Consider the following 9,111-nt stretch of genomic DNA (forward strand, 5'->3'; position numbering starts at 1 on the left):
GCGGGGTGGCCGCCGCCTTCTCGGAGCGAGCCCCGCGGCCCCTCCGCGCGCCGCGGCGCGCCGGGGCGGCGGGGCCCGGGGGTCTGCCGTGCCCCCCGCCTCGCCGAGGCCTCTCGAGGGACCGGGAACAGCCTCTCGCGTGGAAGCTGTTTCGTCTTGTGCTGCGCGGGGCCTAGGGAGCAAGAAATTTAACCAAGTTTTATTTCGTCTTTTTCGGAGGAGGAGCTGCCGTTCCTGGCTTCTCCCCTGACGGCCGGAGCCCCGTCCCTCGTGCGCCCGCGCTGTCGCCCGTCCCGCGGGCTTTAACCGAGCGCTTGCGCGGGCCGTCCGTGCGGTGACCCGGCCTGCGTTCCGCGGCTGCGGGAGGAACGAAACGGTAAGCGCCTGGGGTCCGGGCGGGGGTGCGCGCCGCGGGGCCGAAGGGGAGAGGCGTGGGCCGAGCTGCAGGCCTGGGTGGGAAAGGGGAGTCCGGCCGCGGACGGAGGCAGCCGGTGGCGTGGAGCCGAGCTGGGGGCGGAGGAGCTGGCGGGGCGGCCCGCTGGAGCCCCGGCCCCGCCGCCGCGCCGGCTTCGCTCTGGGCGGCCGGGAAGCCGTGGCACGGCTCGGCAGGCGACGGTGGGGAGGCGGAGCGGACGCGAGTCTGCGGAGACGGATGGGGCTCGAGGCCCGGGCGGCGGTCGGTGGCGGGGGCAGGAGCGGACCCTGAAAGGACCGCCCGTTTGAAACGGGGGGCGGTGGAGATCCGCACGCGCGGGAGCTTCCCCCGAGCTTCGTCTTTCCGGCTGAAGGCGAAGGCGGACATCCGCGCTCCCGCGGCGCCGCTCCCTGGAGAAGGTAGGAGAGCACGGCTGCGGGGCGGACGTGGTCCCCAGCTCGTGTCCTGTGTCTTCCCCTGAAAACCCGTTCCTCTCTCCTGAAGAAACCGGTCGACCTTCCCTTTGCTCCCCCTCCGTTCCCCGTTAAGTTAGGTGGATAAAGCCCTCCCGCATTTCTGAGTGAGCGGCTGCTCTTTTGTGCTCCAGGTGTGTGTGAATAAACTGTCTTTTCACCTGTTACCCTGTTTTCTGTCATCTAGTTTGCAAGCCCCCAAACGTGGAACTAGCGGGGCAGAACCCAGTTTCAGACATTCTCTCGTTTCCTCCTTAAATATTTCAGCATCTCCAAAGGAGAAGGGTGTTTTGCAACACATGACCGCAATACCACTAACACAGCTAAGAAGTAACAATTTCCTAATATCAAAGATTCGTCCTTGTGTGTCCAGTATGGTGGCTGGTAGTCACATCTCGAGTACTTGAACGTGACTGGTCTGGATTGAGATGTGCGGTGAGTGTAAAAGACACACCAGCTTTCCTGCTAAGAAGACTTAGTAGGAAAAGAACATGGTTTGTAATTTTGACAGTATTGATTACATGTTGAAACAGTATTTTTATATTGTTAGATTAAATGCATTATGAAAATTAATCTGCTTCTTTTTACCTTTTTCAATGAGGGTACCAGAAAACTTAAATTTACATATGTGGGTAGAATTTCTGGAATGGAAGATTGAGGAGCTCACCAACTCTTCTCCCAAAAAAGCAGTGATAAAACTGGACAGAATTGTTAAGAGCAACCATTCCAGGACTCTGGAGGTCGACCAAAGGCATACAACTTTTGAGAAGCGCTTATTTAAAAAAAAAAAAAAGTTACTGAATGTAAAAAGTAAGGACAGTGGGAATCTGTGGCGTTTTAGTATAGGACTACTTTCATTTTTTCCCACCTCATGGTATTCCACCAGAGCCAGGTAGGCCTTGAGAACATGAAACTCCTGCTGACACTGGAGAGGGCTGGCTTTTGGGGGGAGCCCCAAGGGGTGTTTGTCAAGAACAATTGCAGTCGCAGCTGGGTGGAGGCCCATACCTCAGCTGCCTGAAGCCGTGGTACTGGTGGGAGCTAGCAACAGGCCAGCCAGAAATTTAACAAGGAAATTCAGTAAGTAAAATAGCTGTAGTGGGCCTTGATGAGCTCCCACATGTCCCTGGTACCCTGCAAAGTTGTGCATATGCTGAGGTGAGACCAGAGAGGGCTCCAGCTATATTCTGCTCTGGCTGAATAGGAAGCTTTGTGCAAGCAAAAAGTAAAAGCTAGAGCCAAATGGCAAACTGCTTGAACTTTGAATGCACCCCCAACCCATAAACAGAGCCAGCAGCAAAGGGTGGAGGCCTTCCTGGTTCAGTATGTTTAAGCATAATCTCTAGTCCATAATTGGCTGGCCACTAAACTATACTGACCCAGGGGAAAGCCCTAGGAAGCCAGGCTTACGTATAAAAGAATTTTTAAAATATCTAGCCAAGGTACCAGTGACCATGCATTGCAGATGGGACAGATGCTACAGAATTCATCCAGGCTAGGTACCAAGCAAACAAATACTAGCACCAATAACAAGACCCAGTGAGAGGAGAGGGGGTCAGAATCCAGAGTTTCTACAACGTATTATCTAAAATGCCCAGTATTCAATAAAAAATTGTCAGACATTAAAAGAAACAAAAGGTGGGCCATGCACAGGAAAAAAAAAGATTCATAGAAACTGCCCCTGAGGGGGCTCAAATGTTGGATTTAGCAGAGAAAGAATTCAAAGCAGCTATTATAAATTACAGATTTTTTAAAGTACGATGACAATGACTCACCAAGTAGAGATTATCAGTAAAAAGATAGAAGGGATTAAAAACAGCCAGTGGAAATTGAGTTGAAAAACACAATAACTGAAATGAAAATTTCACCAGAGGGGCTCAACAGCAGATATAAACTGGCAAAAGGAAGAATCATTGAACTTGAAGATAGATCGATAAAGATTATCCAGTCTGAAGAACAGAAAGAAAAAAAGCATAAGGAAAAATGAACAGCACTTCAGGGAACCACAGAATACATACCATTAAGCATACTAACATACACGTAACAATATATACATATCCAAAAGAAAGGAAAGTGAAAAGGGAGTAGAAAAAAAATCCAAAGAAATAATGGCCTCAAACTTTCCAAATTTGATGAAAAACATCAATTTACACATCCAAGAATCTCAATAGGATAAATACAAAGATATTCACACTAGACACATCGTAGCTGAACTGCTGAAAAAGTCTTGAAAGCAGCAAGAGAAAACGACTCATCGGATACAAGAGAACTACAATAACATTATCAGATGACCTCTCGTAAGAAACAATGGAGACCAAAGGGCAGAGGAATATCTAAAATTCTGAAAGATGGAGAGAATGTGTTGCCAGCACGCCTGCCTTACATGAAGTACTAAAGGAAGTCTTTTAGGATAAAGGAAATGACATGGTAACATGGTAACGTGAGTCCACATGAAGATGTAAGGAACACAAGTAAAGATAATTACATAGATAAATATAAAAATGCTGTGTTTTTCTCATCCTATTAACTGATTTAAAACAGTTGCATAAAACAATAATGATAAAGCCACATAGTAAGATATAATAAAAAAGATATGTCTTTTGTTGTGTAACTTCTAAAATGTAAAGATGTTACACCATATAGAGACATATATATGACAATGATCATACAAAGGAGGGAATAAAGCTGTATTAGAGCAAAATTTCTATGTCTTACTAGAATTAAGTTAGTATTAATGTAAAGACTGATGAATTAAGATGCGTATTCTAATCCTCAGCAACCACTGAGAAAATGACATATATATAATGTTATGTATGTTTTTTATGTGTAAAGGTACAGTAGAAAATATCTGTTGAATATAAAGAAGGCAACAAAGGAGAAACAAGAACAAAAAAGACATGAGACGAATATCAAAGTGGCATATGTAAATCCAAATTTGTCAGTAACAACATTAAAGGATAACAGATTAAACTCTCCAAGCAAAAGGCAAAGATTGCCATGCCAAAGTGGATTAAAAAAATAAACAAGATCTAACTGTATGCTGTATACAATCTACACGCTTTAGATACGAAGACACAAGTAGGTGGAAAGTAAAAACATGAGAAAAGGTATACCATGCAAATAGTACCCAAAAGAGAGCTGGAATGGCTATACTAATATCAGACAAAAGAGACTTTAAGACAAAGTTATGTTGCTAGAGACAAATACATACTTTTTCTTTCTTTCTTTTTTTTTTTTTTGAGGAAGATTAGCCCTGAGCTAACTACTGCCAATCCTCTTTTTGCTGAGGAAGACGGGCCCTGAGCTAACATCCATGCCCATCTTCCTCTACTTTATACATGGGATGCCTACCACAGCATGGCTTGCTGAGTGGTGCCATGTCCGCACCTGGGATCCGAACCGGCGAACCCTGGGCCGCTGAAGTGGAACATGCGCACCATACCACTACGCCACTGGGCCAGCCCCTACATACATTTTTATAATGATAAAAGCGTCAGTTCATCAGTAAGATATAACAATTATATATACACCAAACCACAGAGCCCCAAAACACATGTGGTAAAAGCTGACAAAAATGAAGAGAGAAATAGACAATTTAACAATAATAATTGGAGATTTCAATTCCTTACTCTCAATAATGGATAGAACAAGTAGACAAAAAAGTAGCAAGGATATAGAGAATTTGTAAAACACTATCAAAAACCTAACTTGACTAACATTTATAGAACATTCTACCTATATAGCTAGACTATATGCTAGGCCATAAAACAAACCTCAACAAACTTAAAAAGATTTAAAGCATAGAAAGTATGTTCTCCAACCACAGCAGAATTAAATTTGAAGTCAACAAAACCAGAAATTTGAGACATGCACAAATGTTTGTAAATTAACAACATACTTTTAAGTAACCAGTGGGTCCAATAAGAAATCAAAAGGGAAATTTAAAAATATTTTGAGATGAATGAAAAGGATAACATATCAAAATTTATGGGATGCAGCTAAAGAAATTCTTAGAAGGAAATTTTTAGCTATTAATACCTACATGAGAAAAGAAGATCTCAAATCAATAACCTAAGCTTCCACTGTAAGAAACTAGTAAAAAGGAAGAGCAAACTAAACCCAAAGCAAGCAGAATAATGGAAATAATAAAAATTAAAGCAGAAATCAGCAAATAGAAAACAAAAGCAAAAGTGAAAAGCAATAAAATTGTGGGGTTTTTTTTCCAAAAGAATCAACAAATTGACAAACCTTTAGCTAGACTGGCCAAGAAGAAAGAAGATACAGATTACCAAAATCATGAGTGAAAGAGGAGACTCCACTATAGACCTTAAGAAAATAAGGATTATAAGGGAATACTATGAAAAACTGCATCCCCAAAAAGATGAAAGTGACAAATTCTTTAAAAGATACAAATCGCTAAAACTGACTCAAGAAGAAATGGAAAATCTGAGATCTATAACAAGAAGTTGAATTAATAATTAAGAATCTTCCCACAAAATAAATCCCAAGCCCAGATGACTCCAGTGAATTCTAGGAAATGTTACGGAATTAATACCAATATTCCACAAGCTCTTCTGAAAAGTAGAAGAGGAGAGAACACTACCCAAATCACTGTATGAGACCAGAATTATCCTGAAACCAAAACCAGTCAAAGCTATTATAGGGAAGGAAGACTATACACTAATATCCTTCATGAGCATAGTCATAAAATTCCTCGATATTAGTAAACTTAATCCAGCAACATATAAAAAGAGTTATATCACTGTGACCTGTTGCAGGAGAGCATAGCAACATTATTGCAAGGCTTTAAGCTTAGCAAGAACAAATTACAAAATGGGTGACTGAGAAATATGCAATCTGCTGATTCTCATAAATTACTATGCTAGATTGTTTGTGCTTTGGAATCAAAGGCTGGAAGGTAGTATCTTATCAAACATGAAGGCAAGGGGCTTAGGAACACCGGGCCCTTGCAGGAACGGAATGCCATCTGCATAACTTGCTGATTGTTTGTTCCCAGGATACTCCCTAAGAGAATGGCCTTGTGTAGGGCCGGGGTACATTGAAGGGGGGAAGACTAGAACTGCTGAGCTTTGACTTGCATATCCCTGCTGGCGTGAGTTCCTGCTATGCTTGTACTTCTTTGCCTGCAAATAAATACGTGGCGATCAGAGGGACGTCACCTCAGTCCTTGAGGCTGATGGTCCTCTGTCCCATTAAATAATATAGAGTGTGTTGTGTCTATTATATAGACTGTGTTCTGTCTATTCATTCCTCTTCCCCGTCAGCTGGCTGCCAAGCTGGTCTCGGCAGCAGTAACCAGTGGTATTTTATCCCAGGAATGCAAGGTTGGTTTACTATCTGAAAATCAATTAATGTAATACATCATGTTAATAGGATGAAGTACAGAAACTACATGATCATCTTGATGCAGAAAAACCATTTGACAAAAATCCAACACCTAGTCATGATTTAAAAAAAAAAACTTGGGGCTGGCCCCATGGCATAGTGGTTAAGATTGGGGCACTCTACTTTGAGAGCCCAGGTTTGCGGGTTCAGATCCCAGGCATGGACCTATGCCACTCGTCAGCCATTCTGTGGCAGCAACCCACATATAAAGTAGAGGAAGATTGGTGCAGATGTTAGCTTGAGGCTAATCTTCCTCAAGCAAAGAAAAAAAAAAAGATTAGCAACAGATTTATCTCAGGACTAATCTTCCTCAGCAGGAAAAAAAAAAGACAAGAAAAAAATCTCAATACACTAAGAATAGAGGGGGAACTTCCTCAACTTGATAAAGAATATCTACCAAAAAACCTGCAATTAATATCATACTTTTTGATGAAAGACTGAATGCTTTTCTCCTAAAGTCAGGAACAAGGCAAGGATGCCTCCTCTCACCAGTCTTATTCAAAATAATACTGGCAGTTCTAACCAGCACAATAAGGTGAAAAAAATAAATAAAAGGCAAACAGGAACAAAAGAAATGTCCCTTTTTGCACATGGCGTGATTGTCTACATAGAAATTCCTAAGGAATCTACAAAAAAAATCTGCAGCTAACAAGTGAGTTCAGCAAGGTCAGCATGCAAATATCAATCACATTTCTGTATACTAACAACAAATGTGAAAACTGAAATTACAATCACAATACCGTTTATAATTGCTCCAAAGAAAATTAAATACATAGGTGTAAATTTAACATACTGTCCATGTACGGGATCTGTTTGCTGACAATTACAAAATTCTGCTGGAGTCAAGGAAGACATTTTTTCATGGTATGGAAAAGAATACTGTGATCGTGGATCAGAAGACTCCACTGTAAAGATATTGATTCTCTCCAAATTGATATATAATTTAGTGTAAGTCTAAACTTACAAATTTAGTTTAAACTTACTAAATTTATAAAAAATCCAGCGAGACTTTTTATAGACATGAACAAGCTGATTCTAAAATTTATATGGAAAAGCAAAGTACCCAGAATAGCTAACGCAATTTTGAAAAGGAAGAATAAAGTGAAAGGAATCACTCCACCTGATGTTAAGGCTTACTGTGTAGCTACAGCGGTGAAGACTGGTGGTGTCGGTGGACACACACACACAGGATGGAGAACCCAGAGACAGACCCACACAGATCCACCCAACTATGACAAAGGCACAAGAGCAATTCAAAGGAGGAAGTAGGCTTTTCCAAAAATGGAGCAACTGAACTTCTACAGGCAAAAATGTGAACCTCAACCTCAAACCTTATACAAAAATTGCCTCAAAATGGATCATAAGCTTAAATGTCAAATGTAAAACTATAAAAATTTTAGAAAAAAACAGGAGAATATCCAGAGCAGGGTGAAGAATGTTTAAATGTGACACCGAAATCATGATGCATAAAAGGGTAACTTGATAAATTGAACCTCACCCAAATTTAAAACTTTTGCTACGTGGAAGACCAGGTGAAGATGAAAAGACAAGGTACAGACTGGGAGGACACATTTGCAAGCCATATAATCAACAAAGGCCTTATATCTAGAAAATATAAAGAATTGTCCAGACTCAACAATACCAGCGACCCCAGAGGGTAATTTGAATCCACAGGAGAAAACAGAGAGCATCAGTCAAGGTAATGATATAATTGTAAAAGACGTTATAAATGTATATGCCTTGTCCTTTCTTTTCATAACTGATTTTCAAAGCAGTTGTATAAAACAATATGGGCATAATTGTACTCTTGGGCCTGTAACATATAGAAATGTAATATATTTGCCAATAACAGCCCAAAGGAGGTGGGTGGGAGCAAACTCCACTGGACTAAGGGGATGATACCAGATGGGAATTCAAATCCACAGGAACAAATGAAGAGAACCAGAAATGCTAAATAAGAAGGTGAATATGACAAACACTATAAATAGGCACTTGCCCTCCTTTCTTCTCCCAGCATCTTTAGTGATACAGTGATATCCCCTCCTTCATTCCTTCAGCCAGCCATACTGGTAATTAGATACCTAGAAGAAATGGGCAAATTCCTAAAGACACAGACTACCAAAACTGACTCAAGAAGAAATTTAAAAACCTGAATAGACCTATTACAAGTGGAGAGAGTGAATTATAACATCCATGTCATGGATCCTACACGGCGTTAAAGAGGAACAAATCATCAATACATGCAACTGCTTGGATGGTTCTCAAGGAAATTATGCTGAGTGAAAAAAGCCAGTCTCAAAAGATATGCGTGATTCCATTCATATAATGATCTTGGAATAGCATAGGTATGGAGATGGAGAACCAATTAGAGAATGCTAGGGCTCAGGGAGGGGGAGGGCATGGATTAGCTATGACATACATGTGTACAATGGTACAATTCTGTCATGATTGTGATGGTGGTTGTACAAATCTACACCTGATAAAGTTGCATAGAACTACACATGCACAAATGAATGCACATAAAACTGGTGAAATCTGTATGAGCTCTGTGGATTGTACCAGTGTCAATTTCCTGGTGTCTATAGTGTACTCTAGTATAGAGATATTACCATGGAGGGAAACTGGGGAGGGGTACACAAGACTTCCTGTCCATTCATATTTTTTATAACTTTCTGTAAATATATTTATTTAAAATTTCTTTTAAAAAAAGGAAAATAATTCATGATAGCCAAGACATGAAAAAAACCCTCAGTGTCCAACAACAGATGATGAATGGATAAAGAAAATGTGAGATGGAATATTATTCAGCCATAAAAG

The sequence above is a fragment of the Equus quagga genome, chromosome 11 (genome assembly GCF_021613505.1).
Source record: "Equus quagga isolate Etosha38 chromosome 11, UCLA_HA_Equagga_1.0, whole genome shotgun sequence".
In the NCBI taxonomy this organism is placed as follows: Eukaryota; Metazoa; Chordata; class Mammalia; order Perissodactyla; family Equidae; genus Equus; species Equus quagga.